Below are 18,666 nucleotides of genomic sequence, written 5' to 3' on the forward strand. Positions count from 1 at the left end.
AGCCATGAAACACCCATTGTTCCTCAGACAGACAAGTTTAGAGAAACCTGTGTAGATAAATCCATGTCTCTAAACAATAATAAAAGTATAGTCTTCTCTATAGATTCACTTTTAACACATTGAACTTGCTATGAACCCATCTTGGTTTTTTTCAGGTTCATGCTGATCACATGCTGTTAAAGGCAATGATCATCCATATTGAATATAGTATCATCAGATACATTATACACTTATGAAAATGCACAACAGCTAGTGGGTCCGAAAATTCATGAATCTTATTATGCATCTGTGATATACACTCACCTAAAGAATTATTAGGAACACCATACTAATACGGTGTTGGACCCCCTTTTGCCTTCAGAACTGCCTTAATTCTATGTGGCATTGATTCCACAAGGTGCTGATAGCATTCTTTAGAAATGTTGGCCCATATTGATAGGATAGCATCTTGCAGTTGATGGAGATTTGAGGGATGCACATCCAGGGCACGAAGCTCCCGTTCCACCACATCCCAAAGATGCTCTATTGGGTTGAGATCTGGTGACTGTGGGGGCCATTTTAGTACAGTGAACTCATTGTCATGTTCAAGAAACCAATGTGAAATGATTGGAGCTTTGTGACATGGTGCATTATCCTGCTGGAAGTAGCCATCAGAGGATGGATACATGTTCTCATTCTGTTTACGCCAAATTCGGACTCTACCATTTGAATGTCTCAACAGAAATCGAGACTCATCAGACCAGGCAACATTTTTCCAGTCTTCAACAGTCCAATTTTGGTGAGCTCGTGCAAATTGTAGCCTCTTTTTCCTATTTGTAGTGGAGATGAGTGGTACCCGGTGGGGTCTTCTGCTGTTGTAGCCCATCCGCCTCAAGGTTGTGCGTGTTGTGGCTTCACAAATGCTTTGCTGCATACCTCGGTTGTAACGAGTGGTTATTTCAGTCAACGTTGCTCTTCTATCAGCTTGAATCAGTCGGCCCATTCTCCTCTGACCTCTAGCATCAACAAGGCATTTTCGCCCACAGGACTGCCGCATACTGGATGTTTTTCCCTTTTCACACCATTCTTTGCAAACCCTAGAAATGGTTGTGCGTGAAAATCCCAGTAACTGAGCAGATTGTGAAATACTCAGACCGGCCAGTCTGGCACCAACAACCATGCCACGCTCAAAATTGCTTAAATCACCTTTCTTTCCCATTCTGACATTCAGTTTGGAGTTCAGGAGATTGTCTTGACCAGGACCACCCCCCTAAATGCATTGAAGCAACTGCCATGTGATTGGTTGACTAGATAATCGCATTAATGAGAAATAGAACAGGTGTTCCTAATAATTCTTTAGGTGAGTGTATAACCAAGTTAAACGAATAGAAACATAGAATGTGTCGGCAGATAAGAACCATTTGGCCCATCTAGTCTGCCCAATATACTGAATACTATGAATAGCCCCCGGCCCTATCTTATATGAAGGATGGCCTTATGCCTATCCCATGCATGCTTAAACTCCTTCACTGTATTTGCAGCTACCACTTCTGCAGGAACGCTATTCCATGCATCCACTACTCTCTCAGTAAAGTAATACTTCCTGATATTACTTTTAAACCTTTGCCCCTCTAATTTAAAACTATGTCCTCACAATATGGCTCACAATATGTCTGAGAGTACTATTAGATTTTATATCAGTGAATGTGATACCCTGTAACTTGACCAGATATAAAGTGTGTTTATGAATAGAGATGTCGAGAACATAAAATTTTCCGTTCGCGAAATGCGAACGCGAATTTCCGCCAATTTTCACGAACGGGCGAACCGCCATAGATTTCAATAGACAGGCGAATTTTAAAATCCACAGGGACTCTTTCTGGCCACAATAGTGATGGAAAAGTTGTTTCAAGGGGACTAACACCTGGACTGTGGCATGCCGGAGGGGGATCCATGGCAAAACTCCCATGGAAAATTACGTAGTTGACGCAGAGTGTGGTAAGTTAAATTCGCAATGCGATTAATATAACCTGCATTAATCGCATTGCGATTACAACTTAGATCTGAGTTCCTAATGGTTGTATTGCTAGAATATAACGAAGATTGAGAATATAGTGCTATATTCGTCAATTCTAGCAATACAACATAAAGTAACACAGTACTGTGTGTTAAGTAGTACTATTCCTATCAGTTTAATCCCTGTTACGTTCACTAGTATTATTATTATTATAAGGTGTGTTAAGTAGTACTATTCCTATCAGTTTAATCCCTGTTACGTCCCCTATCAGGGGACGTGTATATGGAATCGATTTTAGGAACCGGGAGATGGAAAAAGATGCTTGGTCGGTCCTCCTACTTCAAATTTGGGGCACTGCGCGTGCAATCTAATGTGCCACCAGATATGAGTGGTGTGTTAAGTAGTACTATTCCTATCAGTTTAATCCCTGTTACGTCCCCTATCAGGGGGCGTGTATGTGGAATCGATTTTAGGAATCGGGAGATGGAAAAAGATGCTTGGTGAGTCCTCCTACTTCAAATTAGGGGCACTGCGCGTGCGCTGCGTAATGTACTGTGCAATCCCAATATGTGTGGTGTGTTAAGTAGCACTATTCTTATCAGTTTAATCAGTTTAATCCCTGTTACGTTACGTGTATGTGGAATCGATTTTAGGAACCGGGAGATGGAAAAAGATGCTTAGTCGGTCCTCCTACTTCAAATATGGGGCACTGCGCGTGCAATCTACTGTGACACCAGATATGAGTGGTGTGTTAAGTAGTACTATTCTTATCAGTTTAATCCCTGTTACGTTCCCTATCAGGGGATGTGTATGGAATAGATTTTAGACAACCGCAAAGAGTTGTCAATAGTTGACACACTCATGACATAAATTTTATTCCTCTATGCGTCAATCTTGGTGTAGTTATGACTTTGCTTGTGCGCACGTTTGGGAGATTGCAGGCGATGGGGGTTTTTCAAAGCCTATGGTCATGCTGAGGTAGTTCAGTGACAGTTAAGTGACCCAGAAAACAATGATTCTGCAGTGTGGGCCCATTGTTGGCCTAGTAGGCTTTAATGATCACCTTAGATGATCACAAAGAAAATTAATGTTTTTTCTATGCAAAATTATCCAGTCGATCGCTTTTGGTCTGTTCACAATGAAGCAACGACCTTATCATCTGGGGTGTGCCAACATTGCCATTGCCAACACACTCATAGAGGTGGTCGCTTCATTGTGATACGCAAGCCCCTTCACCATGACAAGGTAACGATCACGAAGGGGAATTGACACATGTATGTGCCTTTTTTTTTTTTTGTTTTTGAAGCCACAGTGCAGCACCAGAGGCCAGAAAAATTAGGCATGTACACATGCCTGAAAAATTAGGTATTGTTGCAGCCGCTGCTGTAGCAGCGGCCAGAAAAATTGATGTTTGTTTCCCAGGCAGAAAGTGCCCTAAAACATTGCGGCTTTAACCCTAGTTGGTGGCGGATAAGTCACGCAAGTCATCTGGCATTCAGAGATAAAATACAGCAGCGTGTGGACCATTTTTAGCTCAAGGCAGCTCATCTCATCAGGCCTTTTTTAGTCGAATGTGTCGCCTACTGTCACTCCCTTCGGGATCCATCCCTCATTCATCTTAATAAAGGTGAGGTAATCTAGACTTTTTTGACCTAGGCAACTTCTCTTCTCAGTGACAATACCTTCTGCTGCACTGAAGGTCCTTTCTGACAGGACACTTGAAGCGGGGCAGGCCAGAAGTTCTATCGCAAACTGGGATAGCTCAGGCCACAGGTCAAGCCTGCACACCCAGTAGTCAAAGGGTTCATCGGTCCTCAGAGTGTCGATATCTGCAGTTAAGGCGAGGTAGTCTGCTACCTGTCGGTCGAGTCGTTCTCTGAGGGTGGACCCCGAAGGGCTGTGGCGATGCGTAGGACTTAAAAAGCTCTGCATGTCCTCCATCAACAACACGTCTGTAAAGCGTCCTGTCCTTGCCGGCGTATTCGTGCGAGGAGGAGGATAACTTTCACCTCTTCCCCTGTTAGATTCCCGTTGTGCTGTGACATCACCCTTATATGCTGTGTAAAGCATACTTTTTAATTTATTTTGGAACTGATGCATCCTTTCCAACTTGCGGTAATTCGGTAACATTTCAGGCACTTTCTGCTTATACCAGGGGTCTAGTAGCAAGGACACCCAGTACAAGTCGTTCTCCTTCAGCCTTTTTATACGAGCGTCCATCAACAGGCACGACAGCATGAAAGACCCCATTTGCACAAGGTTGGATGCCGAGCTACTCATGTCCCATTCCTCGTCCTCAGTGATCTCACTGAAGGTATGTTCTTCCCCCCAGCCATATACAACACCACGGGTACCAGATAAGTGACAACGAGCACCCTGGAATGCCTGCTGTGGTTGGTCTTCCTCCTCCTCAAAGCCACATTTCTCCTCTAACTCCTCTTCCTCACAATCCTCTTCCAGCGTTGCCGCAGGTCCAGCAAGCGATGCTGATAAGGCTGTTTCTGGTCGTGATGGTGACCACAACTCTTCCTCTTCCTCTTCACGCTCATCTACGGCCTGATCCAGCACTCTTCGCAGGGCACGCTCCAGGAAGAAAAAAAATGGGATGATGTCGCTGATGGTGCCTTCGGTGCGACTGACTAGGTTTGTCACCTCCTCAAAAGGACGCATGAGCCTATAGGCATTGTGCATGAGCGTCCAGTAACGTGGCAAAAAAATTCCCAGCTCCGCAGAGGCTGTCCTAGCACCCCGGTCATACAAATACTCGTTGACGGCTTTTTCTTGTTGGAGCAGGCGGACGAACATTAGCAGTGTTGAATTCCAACGTGTCAGGCTGTCACAAATCAAGCGCCTCACTGGCATGTTGTTTCGCCACTGAATATCGGAAAAGTGAGCCATGGCCGTGTAGGAACGCCTGAAATGGTCACACATCTTCCTGGCCTGCTTCAGGACGTCCTGTAAGCCTGGGTACTTATGCACCAAGCGTTGTACGATCAGATTACACACATGTGCCATGCACGGCACATGTGTCAACTTGCCCAAATTCAATGCCGCCAACAAATTGCTTCCATTGTCACACACCACTTTGCCGATCTCCAGTTGGTGCGGAGTCAGCCACTGATCCATCTGTGCGTTCAGGGCGGACAGGAGTGCTGGTCCGGTGTGACTCTCTGCTTTCAGGCAAGTCAACCCCAAGACGGTATGACACTGCCGTATCCGGGATGTGGAATAACCCCTGGGGAGCTGGGGGAGTGCCGTTGATTTGGAGCAAGACGCAGCAGCAGAAGAGGACTCATCCGAGGAGGTTATGGAAGAGGATGGAGTAGGAGGAGTAGAGGAGGTGGCAGCAGGCCTGCCTGCAAGTCGTGGCGGTGTCACCAACTCCTCTGCAGAGCTACGCATTCCATGCTTGGCGGCCTTCAGCAGGTTTACCCAATGCGCAGTGTACGTGATATACCTGCCCTGGCTGTGCTTTGCAGACCAGGTATCAGTGGTCAGATAGACCCTTGCCCCAACACTGTGTGCCAGACAAGCCATTAATTCCTTTTGCACAATCGAGTACAGGTTGGGGATTGCCTTTTGTGCAAAGAAATTTCGGCCGGGTACCTTCCACTGCGGTGTCCCAATAGCTACAAATTTTTTGAACGCCTCAGACTCCACCAGCTTGTATGGTAAAAGCTGGCGGGCTAAGAGTTCAGACAAACCAGCTGCCAGACCCCGGGCAAGGGGGTGACTCTGTGACATTGGCCTCTTACGCTCAAACATGTCCTTGACAGACACCTGACTGTGGGCAGATGAGCAGGAACTGCTCAAGGCGAGAGACGGAGTGGCGGATGGTTGAGAGGGGGCAAGGAAGACAGCAGTGGTTGACGTGGCTGAAGATGCTGGACCAGGAGGAGGATGGCGGCTTCGAGTTTGTGTGCTGCTTGTACTCATGTATTGATCCCATAGGCGTTTGTGATGTGCGATCATGTGCCTTCGCAAAGCAGTTGTACCTAGGTGGGTGTTGGACTTCCCACGACTCAGTTTCTTTTGGCACAGGTTGCAAATGGGATCGCTGTTGTCAGAGGCAGACACACAAAAAAATGCCACACTGCTGAGCTCTGCAATGACGGCATTCTGGTGGTGGCAACAGCATGCGTTGATTGGCGTGCTGTCTGGCTGACCCCGGGTGCCGATTCATGCTGTCTGACTGTGCCACTAGCTCCTTGCAACGACCTCCCCCTGCTTACAACTCGTCTCCTCCTCCTCTCTGTCTCCCCATCAGAACTTTCCCCCTGTTCTTCTCTTTGAGCGGGCACCCACGTGACATCCACGGACACATCGTCATCATCAACCGCTTCACTTGTATCTGACAACTCAGCAAAGGAAGCAGCAGCGGGTACAACATCATCATCATCACACCGTACGTCCATGTGTGTAATGCTGCCTGACTGAGACATATCCCTGTTATCTACATCCTCTGGCAATAATGGTTGCGCATCACTCATTTCTTCCAACTGATGTGTAAATAACTCCTCTGACAGATCAAGTGAAGCGGCTGTGGTGCTAGTGTTGGTGGTGGCAGCAGGCGGGCGAGTGGTAACTTGAGAGGTGCCCGAAGCTGAGCTGGAGGAGGATGGTGCATCAAGGATCCGAGCGGAAGCTGTAGAAGATTGGGTGTCCTGTGTTAGCCAGTCAACTATGTCCTCAGAACTTTTCGAGTTCAGGGTACGTGGCCTCTGAACACTGGGCATTATTCTAGGGCCAAAGGGAATCACAGCACCACGACCACGACGGCCCCTGCGGGGTGGCCTGCCTCTGCCTGTCATTTATTTTTGGATTCGTTAAAGGCATTCTGTCACCAGGTTTCACCCCTGTCAGCTAAACATATGCTGATGTTCAGGGCCTCATCAGGATTCCTAATGTGGGCTTCTAAATGTGATCTGTAGCCTTATTTTGCTAAAAAACTGGTTTTACTAACCTGTCACTCAAAGAAATAAGGTGCCCAAGGGGATGTCAAGGGATGCAAGGTGCCAGCCGCACCCACCGCCGTTCGTGCCCAGCGCCGCCTTTCCAGACTTCTGCACTGCCTCCTAATCCTCTGTGCCGCCTCTCGCTCTCCCTCCCTCCCCCCTCCTCCTGCTGCTGTAAGATCTCGCGCGTGCGCACAGGGCTCTGAGAGGCTGGCGCCAGAGTGCAGGTCATACCTGGGTTGTGCGAAGTGCAGGCGCATGCGCACTTCGCTTTAAGAAGCAAATCGAGAAGTCTGCACGGGCGCATCAGGCAGAGCCCTGTGCGCACGCACGAGATCTTACAGCAGCAGGAGGAAGAGGAGGGAGGAGGGAGGGAGAGCGAGAGGCGGCACAGAGGATTAGGAGGCGGTGCAGAAGTCTGGAAAGGTGGCGCTGGGCACGAACGGCGGTGGGTGCGGCCGGCACCTTGCATCCCTTGACATCCCCTTGGGCACCTTATTTCTTTGAGTGACAGGTTAGTAAAACCTGTTTTTTAGCAAAATAAGGCTATGGATCACATTTAGAAGCCCACATTAGGAATCCTGATGAGGCCCTGAACATCGGCATATGTTTAGCTGACAGGGGTGAAACCTGGTGACAGAATCCCTTTAAGTTGTACTATGTGTGCAAGCTACTGTGACACCAGATATGAGTTGCGCTGAAGTGACACTATGCGCTTGCAGCTGGGCCTTAAACACATAAACACGTGTGTGCAACTGACTGCTATTTATTCACAGTCAAAATTGTTGTTTTTCTTTAAATGGAATCGAATGTGACACCAGATATGAGTTGCGCTGGTGACACTATGCACTTGCAGGGCATGAAACACACGCGCGTGCCGGCAACTGACTGCTATTATATTACAGTCAAAAAAGTTTTTTTTTTTTAAATGCAAGCTACTGTGACACCAGATATGAGTGGTGGCACTGGGCAAGTGGGCACAGTACACGCTGTGAGCCTGACACACACGCTGGCAGGCAGGCAACTGCAATTAGATTACACAGGGGAAAAAAAACAAAGCAGACTGATGTTCTAGCCCTAAAACTGGCTTTTTGGGGTGCTGTCCTTACAGCAGAGATCAGATGAGTCTTTCAGGACTGTAGTGGACACTGAATACCTAGCTATCGATTTCCCTATTAGATCAGCAGCAGCTGCACTGTCCCTCCTCTCACTAAGAATGCAGCTTCAGAATGAATCTAAAATGGATGCTGTCCAGGAGGTGGGAGGGTCTGGGAGGGAGGGTCTGCTGCTGATTGGCTGGAATGTGTCTGCTGACTGTGAGGTACAAGGTCATTAGGAACCAGCTCTAAGTTGAATTCGCAATGCGATTAATATAACCTGTATTAATCGCATTGCGATTACAACTTAGATCTGAGTTCCTAATGGTTATATTGCTAGAATTGACGAATATAACGAATATCGCACTATATTCTCAATCTTCGTTATATTCTAGCAATACAACCATTAGGAACCCAGCTCTAAGTTGAATTCGCAATGTAATTAATATAACCTGTATTAATCGCATTGCGATTACAACTTAGTCAAATTTGTGACACTGCAGCTTCCGAATGAATCTAAAATGGATGCTGTCCAGGAGGTGGGAGGGTCTGGGAGGGAGGGTCTGCTGCTGATTGGCTGGAATGTGTCTGCTGACTGTGAGGTACAGGGTCAAAGTTTACACAATAATGATGACGAATAGGGGGCGGACCGAACATCGCATATGTTCGCCTGCCGCGGCGAACGCGAACAAGCGATGTTCGCTGGGAACTATTCGCCGGCGAATAGTTCGGGACATCTCTATTTATGAACTATGGAATATCTCCCATTCCTTAATAAACAAATAGATATTCTACCATTGTACTAGATTCGAAAATGACTGGATAATCAGAGGACGGCGATTTTTGTTATATAGAAATATATCATGGATATGTATTGATATACAAGGATGTCATTTAACTTATACTATGTTTTACTGAAAATATCCTATTACAACGCTTGTATTGGACTGTGAGAAATGCAGCAAAGGCTGCAAATGTATTATTTTGCACAAAATGGGCGTTTTTTTAAACCCAGAATATAACTGCAGTATTTACAGCTTGTATTTGACTGTAACAAATGCACATATGCTGTGCTGGTGCACTGAACTTGCACAAAATGGCCGCCGACGCCCACCTAACTAACAGATGGATAAAAGTTCTTTTTCTGTGTTACTGGGCTCAGGGCAGGGTAAACAAATGGTGCCCTGCACCCACACAACAAAATCGCTGTCGATCGCAGAATTAACAAGTACTTCTGATAACAGATTCTGTCCTATTCTCTCCCTCACAGCAGCAGCATCCTCTCCCTACACTAGTAACAGCAGAGTGACGTGCCGCACTACGTGACCCAAGCTTATATAGAGGCTGGGTCACATGCTGCACTGGCCAATCACAACCATGCCATTAGTAGGCATGGCTGTGATGGCTTCAAAGGGCACAAGAGATAAACGCTTGTTGATTGACTGCTCTGCAGCCTTTCAAAAAGCGCCATTAAATCGCCGAACACCGAACTCGAACTTTTACTGAAAAGTTCGGGCCCATTGTTTTTATTATGTGTATTCACACATCCGTGATTTACCACGGTCCAGGGATCCATTGTTACATAATGGAAGCACGCCCATTTCTTAGTGTTTACGGATGGATCATGCCCATTATAGTCTATGGGTCCATGAAAGGACACAGACACAACACAGATGGCATCTGTATTTCATCCCTGTTTCATGGATCATTGCTAGATGCTCCTAAATTAATCTTCTGCTGAATAGTTCTGGTAGAATACGGATGAGACACAGAAGGCAAAAAATGGACGCACTGATCTTTCATGAACATCTTCACAGATAAACCACTGACTGTCTTGTCACTGATGTAATGGAAACATATGTGTGAATGAGTCCTCATTCTAGATTCTCCCGCAGTGTGGGTGGAGGTATGAATACAGGGATAAGAAGCAAGATTCATGGGGACAGTTCATCTTCACTGCTCTGGAAGCAAACAATGTGCAACGTCCAACGGCGGCAAAGCAGTCCCTTTATAGAAATGGCGTTGGTGGTACCCAGGTGTAGGAATTGGAGGGTTGGAGGGTTGGAGGGTTAGAAAAAAGAAAAAAAAAAAGACAGCAGTGGGGTGCAGACGTGGTAATGCCACTCTGGGGTATTACAAAAGCTCTTCTCTTCCTTAAATCCACAATACTTTTCCTCCATGGATCCCGGACAGTTGACCTCAGAGAAATATCATTAGGTCATGTGGGAGATCCAGCATAATACCACCCAAAAAATAAACCTTTTTAACCACTTTACAACCGCCAATTGACTATAAACTTCCTATGGGCGGTTGTTTATCTCTGGACGTTCTGGAACGTGTAGCTGACGAGCGGGGGGCCTGCTGTCAGTGACAGCAGGACAGCCCAGAGAGATAAATAAATAAAAAAGTGAAGTTAAATGTCCCCCAGAGGTCTTGTATGACTTTATGGGGGACGCAAAGTGTAAAATAAAATATAAAAAAAAAAAAATATATAAAAAATAGGTTTCATATGTAAAAAAAAAAAGTTAACAAGTGTTAAAAATGTTAATAAATACGTAAGCGTGCATCTGTGGGCTTCAAATGGGACATGGCATCTAAAAACCAGTTCAGCAAAATCTGCCTTCCAAAAACCATATGGTTCTCCTTTTCTTTTGCGCCCTGCCATATGCAGAGTCAGGGTAATAAATATTAAGTTTTGTTTAGCTGTTACCCTCGATGTGTTAAAGAAAAAAATTGATTAAAATGGAAAATCTGCCAAAAAAGTGAAATTTAGAAATTTCATCTCCATTTTCCTTTAAAGGATTAACAAAGTTTATATAATATGTTTTGAGTAACTTGAGGGGTGTAGTTTCTACAAGGGGGTCATTTATGGGGGGTTTCCACTATGTAAGCCCCGCAATGGGACTTTAAAACTGAACTGGTCCTTAAAAAAATTTACTTTGATTTTATTAAAAATATTCTAAACCTTCTAACGTCCTAAAAAAAAGGGACGTAACCTGGGTAAAGGTATCTATATGCAAAAATAACAATGCCAATAATGGTCTAAACATATCTTGACCCAGGTACAACGTATTTGCTAAAATGTCACTTTTAATTGTTCATAATAATAAAACAGCCGTTTTATTATTATGAACAATTAAAAGTGATGTTTTAGCAAATACGTTGTACCTGGGTCAATATAGGTTTAGGCCAGTATTGGCATTGTTATTTTTGCTAAAAAATTAATAAATTACATTACCAAAATGATGCCCACATAAAGAAGATATGGGGAATGTTAATTAATGAATATTTTATGAGACCTCACAATCTGTCTTAAAAGCAGAGATTCAAATTTAGAAAACATAGATTTTTTTCAAATTTTCGGTATCTTTATAAATAAAGGTAAAACATATTGACTCAAATTTACCATTAACATGAAATACAATGTGTCATGAGAAAACAATCTCTGAATGGCTTGGATAAGTAAAAGCATTCCAAAGTTATTACCACATAAAGGGATACATGTCAGATTTGCCCGGTCTGGAAGTGGTTATGGTCCACGAATACATAAATCACTACGAAAGGTGCACCACAATGAAATGCAACTGACAACACTGGCCAATCCCTCAAGCTGATGTTAAGAACTGAGACTTTAGCCAATGTATTCCTGTCAGGAACACATCGGAGCCCTTATGCACCACCGTCAAGGTATCTTAGTGTGGCATGGGGTCCTACCATTAGACTACCTACGGTGTGTGAACACGGTCCGAGAGGTGCTAAGATACAACTTACAGCCAAGCTCCCACACACCTCCATAGTGAGATCACTCAGGTAGTGGGAGAGATGATAAGGCTGTAAGCCCCGCCTATAACAGGCCATGTGACACAGGCTACCAGGTGCAGCAGAATGTTACCAGCAGTACGCAATGGCACATTCTAAACATATCAAGCAAAATAACTGAAATAGCATTCTGTTGCACCTGGTAGCCTGTGTAACAGGGCCTGTTATAGGTGGGGCTTACAGCCTTATCTCTCCCACTACCTAAATGATTTCACTATGGAGGTATGTGGGAGCTTGGCTGTAAGTTGTATCTTAGCACCTCTCAGACCGTTGTTCACACTCCGTAGGTGGTCTAGTGGTAGGAACCCATGCCACACTGAGATACCTTGATGGTGGTGCAAAAGGGCTCCGGTGTGTTCCTGACAGGAATACATTGGCTAAAGTCTCAGTTCTTAACATCAGCTTGAGGGATTAGCCAGTGTTGTCAGTTGCATATCACGGTTGTGCACCTTTCACAGTGATTTATGTATTTTTATATTTGCATCACACATCATCCCATCTTGTGTAGGATGCTTTTGTGGTCCGCTGCCGACATCCTCCATTGTATGCATTTTTGCTGGGGATTCCCGTTAGCAACGGATCACATGCGGAGGAATTGCTCCCCCAGTTATAAACACGCCACAGTGTTTGGGGTTTTTGAGCATTTCCTCCCATTTATTAGGCCACTTTATTTCAGTTATTTTCCTAAGGTCCGCGAATAACCTAATATGTTAAAATATGTGAAAATGTTTCTCTCCTGTGTGAATTCTCTCATGTGTAACAAGACTTGATCTCTTTGTAAAACATTTCCCAAATTCTGAACATGAATATGGCTACTCCCCTGTGTGAATTATCTTATGTTTAACAAGATATAATTTTCGTGTAAAACATTTCCCACATTCTGAACATGAATATGGCTTCTCTCCTGTGTGACTTCTTTCATGATTAACAAGATCTGATTTTTGTATAAAACATTTCCCACATTCTGAACATGAATATGGCTTCTCTCCTGTGTGAATTTTCTGATGTTTAACAAGATTTGATTTCCATATAAAACATTTACCACATTCTGAACATGAATATGGCTTCTCTCCTGTGTGACTTCTTTCATGATTAACAAGATCTGATTTTTGTATAAAACATTTACCACATTCTAAACATGAATAGGGCTTCTCTCCTGTGTGAATTTTCTGATGTGTAATAAGATTTGATCTATTTGGAAAACACTTCTCACATTCTGAACATGAATATGGTTTCTCTCCTGTGTGAATTCTCTCGTGTTTAGAAAGATATGATTTTTGTGTAAAACATTTCCCACATTCTGAACATGAATGTGGCTTCTCTCCTGTGTGGCATCTTTCGTGTATAACAAGAAAAGATTTATATTTAAAACATTTCTTACATTCTGAACATGAATACGGCTTCTCTCCTGTGTGAATTTTCTGGTGTGTAAGAAGATTTGATTGCCATGTAAAACATTTCCCACATTCTGAACATGAATACGGCTTCTCTAATGTGTGAATTCCTCTGTGTGTAGAAAGACCTGAGCTTTCTGTGAACTCTTTACCACAGTGAAACCTTTCACCCCCTTCCTGACCTGTACTTGTGGTAACAATCTGTGATTGGTCTGGAGAAGGTCCCTCATGATTAGGAGGATTATAGGATATATCTGTACTGTGAAGTCCTGGATGTACATTAAGGGTAATGATGTTTTTTCCTGAGGACTGCTGCAGGATATCTTCATCCTTTAGTGATAAACATTTTTCCTCAGAATTCTTGCTGGGATTTTCTGTTAAGATAAAAATTTGAAATTGCATTTTTTCCCCAAACTAGATAAACATAACATTCCTATTAGGCTGGAAATGGATTCAACAGGAAGGAGAATCATAAGCCAGTCTCCTGGATTTCAGTAAAAAAAAAAAAAAAAAAAAACAGCACGAAAAACTGCACATAAGACTGAATTGATATTGCCTTAAAGCTTGGGCTACATGGCCGCTTGGATTTTAGTCACAGCTTGTTGCATGGTGACACCATTAAAATACATTATATGAGATGTCTCGCAACTTTGTCGCATGACACCATCACCGAGGAGCTTTAGCTTAAATCAAAATAACGATTAATTGAACATTTTTCTGTGGTTACAATTAATGGACCGATATTTTGTTAGCAAAATGTGGGGAGACTGCAGCCGCCACTATCTGCTGTCTCCAAACCTGCAGGCAGTGGTTTCTCTGGGATATATGAAGGTGTTCTGGATAGCAAGTATACCCTGAAGTATCACTGGCACTGCTCCTTTTAACCCCTTAAGGACACAGCCTTTTTACACCTTAGGACCAGGCCATTTTTTGAAAATCTGACCAGAGTCCCTTTAAGTGCTGATAACTTTAAAACGCTTTGACTTATCCAGGCCGTTCTGAGATTGTTTTTTCGTCACATATTGTACTTCATGACACTGGTAAAATGAAGTCAAAAAAATTATTTTTTTTGCACCAAAAAATACCTAATTTAACAAAAAATTTGGAAAAATTTGCAAATTTCAAAGTTTCAGTTTCTCTACTTCTGTAATACATAGTAATACCCCCAAAAATTGTGATGACTTTACATTCCCCATATGTCTACTTCATGTTAGAATTGATTTGGGAATGATATTTTATTTTTTGGGGATGTTATAAGGCTTAGAAGTTTAGAAGCAAATCTTGAAATTTTTCAGATATTTACAAAAACTCAATTTTTAGGGACCCGTTCAGGTCTCAAGTCACTTTGCGAGGCTTACATTATAGAAACCACCCAAAAATGACCCCATCTAAGAAACTACACCCCTCAAGGTATTCAAAACTGATTTTGCATACGTTGTTAACCCTTTAGGTGTTGCACAAGAGTTATTGGCAAATGGGGAGGAAATTTGAGAATTTCATTTTTTTGTCTAATTTTTCATTTTAACCCATTTTTTCCACTAACAAATCAAGGGTTAACAGCCAAACAAGACTGTATCTTTATTGCCCTGACTCTGCCGTTTACAGAAACACCCAATATGTGGCCGTAAACTACTGTACGGCCACACAGCGGGGCGTAGAGTGAAAGGTGCGCCGTATGGTTTTTGGAGGGCTGATTTTTATGGACTGGTTTATTTACACCATGTCCCATTTGAAGCCCCCTGATGCACCCCTAGAGGAGAAACTCCCTAAAAGTGACCCCATCTAAGAAACTACACCCCTCAAGCTATTCAAAACTGATTTTACATACATCGTTAACCCTTTAGGTGTTGCACAGGAGTTATTGGCAAATGGCGATGAAATTTGAGAATTTCATTTTTTTGCCTAATTTTCCATTTTAACCCATTTTTTCCACTAACAAAGCAAGGGTTAACAGCCAAACAAGACTGTATCTTTATTGCCCTGACTCTGCTGTTTACAGAAACACCCCATATGTGGCCGTAAACTACTGTACGGGCACACAGTAGGGCGTAGAGGGAAAGGTGCGCCGTTTGGTTTTTGGAGGGCTGATTTTGCTGGACTGTTTTTTTGGCACCATGTCCCATTTGAAGCCCCCCTGATGCACCCCTGGAGTAGAAACTCCATAAAAGTGACCCCATCTAAGAAACTACACCCCTCAAGGTATTCAAAACTGATTTTACAAACTTTGTTAACCCTTTAGGTGTTGCACAAGATTTAATGGAAAATAGAGATACAATTTCAAAATTTCACTTTTTTGGCAGATTTTCCATTTTAATATTTTTTTTCCAGTTACAAAGCAAGGGTTAACAGCCAAACAAAACTCATTATTTATGGCCCTGATTCTGTAGTTTACAGAAACACCCCATATGTGGTCGTAAACTGCTGTACGGGCACACGGCAGGGCGCAGAAGGAAAGGAACGCCATACGGTTTTTGGAAGGCAGATTTTGCTGGACAGTTTTTTTTTACACCATGTCCCATTTGAAGCCCCCCTGATGCACCCCTAGAGTAGAAACTCCAAAAAAGTGACCCCATTTTAGAAACTACGGGATAGGGTGGCAGTTTTGTTGGTACTAGTTTAGGGTACATATGATTTTTGGTTGCTCTATATTACACTTTTTGTGCGGCAAGGTAACAAGAAATAGATTTTTTGGCACGTTTTTATTTTTTGTTATTGACAACATTCATCTGACAGGTTAGATCATGTGGTAATTTTATAGAGCAGGTTGTCACGGACGTGGCGATACCTAATATGTATACTATTTTTTTATTTATGTAAGTTTTACACAATGATTTCATTTTTAAAACAAAAAAAATGTTTTAGTGTCTCCATAGTCTAAGAGCCATAGTTTTTTCAGTTTTTGGGCGATTATCTTAAGTAGGGTCTCATTTTTTGCGGGATGAAATGACGGTTTGATTGGCATCTATTTTGGGGTGCATATGACTTTTTGATTGCTTGCTATTACACTTTTTGTGACGTAAGATGACAAAAAATGGCTTTTTTTTACACCGTTTTTATTTTAATTTTTTTACGGTGGTCATCTGAGGGGTTAGATCATGTAATATTTTTATAGAGCCGGTCGATACGGACGCGGCGATACCTAATATGTATACTTTTTTTTTTATTTATGTAAGTTTTACACAATGATTTCATTTTTGAAACAAAAAAAATCATGTTTTAGTGTTTCCATAGTCTAAGAGCCATAGTTTTTTCAGTTTTTGGGCGATTATCTTGGGTAGGGTATGATTTTTGCGGGATGAGATGACGGTTTGATTGGTACTATTTTGGCGTACATGCGACTTTTTTGATCACTTTTATTACCTTTTTTGGGAAGTAAGGTGGGCAAAATTTCAATTTCATCATAGTTTTTTATTTTTTATTTTTATGGCGTTCACCGTTCGGGTAAAGTAACATAACCGTTTTATAGATCAGGTCGTTACGGACGCGGCGATACCAAACATGTGTAGGGAATTTTATTTTTTTCATTTTTAATCAGTGATAAATGTGTTTTTTGATTTTTACTTTTTTTTCACTTTTTTTCACTTTTTTTTTGACCCAGACCCACTTGGTTCTTGAAGATCCAGTGGGTCTGATGTCTGTATAATACAGTACAGTACAATATATATTGTTCTGTACTGTATTTTACTTACACTGAACAGATCTATGCTTTCAGCACAGATCTGTTCAGCACCATGGACAGCAGGACGCCTGAGAGGCGTCCTGTTGCCATGGGAACCTTCCCCGTCTGCTCAGAACTGCGCAGACGGGGAAGGGTAAGCACAGGGCTGAGGGGGGCTCTCTGGGGGCTCTCTCCCTCTCCCATCGGGGGGCTGCAAAGGCACAGCAGCCCCCCGATGGGAGAGGGAGGGAGCTCCCTGCGCTGTTAACCTTTTCCATACAGCGGTCCGTACGGACCGCTGTATGGAAAGGGTTAACGGCTGACATCGCATCGCAGATGTCAGCCGTTTATACCAGGGTGCCAGCAATGTGCTGGCACCCTGGTATACCCACTAGAAACCAACGATTATACAAGGGGAGGCGGGCGGGGGATCGCGATCCCGCCTGCCGCACCGCCCGCCTCCCGCACCGCCCGCACTGCCCGCAACCCTCCCCCTGCACCTCCCACCGGGCTAAAATCACTCGGGGGGTGCAGGGGGAGGGATACAGATCTATTTTAGGAATACTAAAGTTTCTGATCCCCGCGGTCAGGGACCGCAGGGATCAGAAACTGCAGAAATCGCAGCAAACCGCAGGTCTGAATTGACCTGCGGTTTGCCGCGATCGCCGACATGGGGGGGTCACGGGACCCCCCCGCGCATTTAGCCTAGGTGCCTGCTCGATGATTTGAGCAGGCACCGGGTTCCGATCACTGCTGGCCGGGCGGCAGTGATCGGAACAACACATGACGTACCGGTACGTCATGTGTCCTTAAGTACCAGGACATCATGACGTACCGGTACGTCATGTGTCCTTAAGAGGTTAATGGGAGTACCATCTGTCCCAAGGAAACATGATTCAATCAAAGAGCAGAAGGAGTACCACCTTTTAGTGGGAGGGCAATGACTAGATTTTTGTACTTACCGTAAAATCTGTTTCTCTTCCGTTCATTGGTGGACACAGGGTTTGACCATGGGTATAGCTGTTGCCGCTAGGAGGCAGACACTAAGCAACAAAGTGTAAGCACCTCTCTCTTCAGCTATATCTTTCCTACAGGGACTAAGCTAAATCAGTTTAGTGCAAAAGCATTAGGAGAAGCCAGACACCAGAAAATTACGTTATGTACAAACCCAGAACCACACAGGCCCGAAAAGGCCCACAAACAAAAGAATGGGTGGGAGCTGTCCCCCCCAATGAACGGAAGAGATTTTACTGTAAGTACAAAAATCTAGTTTTCTCATCCGTCTCATTGGGGGACACAGGCTTTGACCATGGGACATTACAGAGCAGTCCCTGAGGATGGGCTTAAATTCAACCCCCCTGCCAATCGGAGAACCGCTGTCTGCAAAACTCTACACCCCAACAAAGCGTCAGAAGATGCAAAAGGTATGCAAAGACGACTCGCCACCTTGCACACCTGAAGGGCTGAAGCCCCATGATGCACCGCCCAAGAGGCCCCCACTGCCGAATGAGCAGTCACCCGGAAGGGTGGAGCCCGGTCCATAACGCGGTACGCTTCCACAATAGCCAAACAAATCTATCAGCCCTCGTCTCGCTGCCAGCCCTCGTCTCGGCCCCTCTGGAATCACGAACAGGGAATCCGTCCGCCTAAAAGATGCCGTCTTGGACAGATAAACCCGCATGGCTCGTACTAAATCCAGGTTATGGAACGACTGTTCCTGAGGAGAATAATCTAATTTAAATGGAAT

At 44.0% G+C, this 18,666-nt stretch overlaps 2 pseudogenes; one reads left to right on the forward strand and one right to left on the reverse strand.

Annotated features, from left to right (window-relative positions):
- The window catches only part of LOC120992024, a 363,844-nt pseudogene that overhangs the window by 68,143 nt on the left and 277,035 nt on the right, over positions 1-18,666 (forward strand).
- LOC120992027 overlaps positions 1-18,666 on the reverse strand; it is a 207,837-nt pseudogene that overhangs the window by 26,922 nt on the left and 162,249 nt on the right.

The sequence above is a fragment of the Bufo bufo genome, chromosome 2 (genome assembly GCF_905171765.1).
Source record: "Bufo bufo chromosome 2, aBufBuf1.1, whole genome shotgun sequence".
NCBI classification, from domain to species: Eukaryota; Metazoa; Chordata; class Amphibia; order Anura; family Bufonidae; genus Bufo; species Bufo bufo.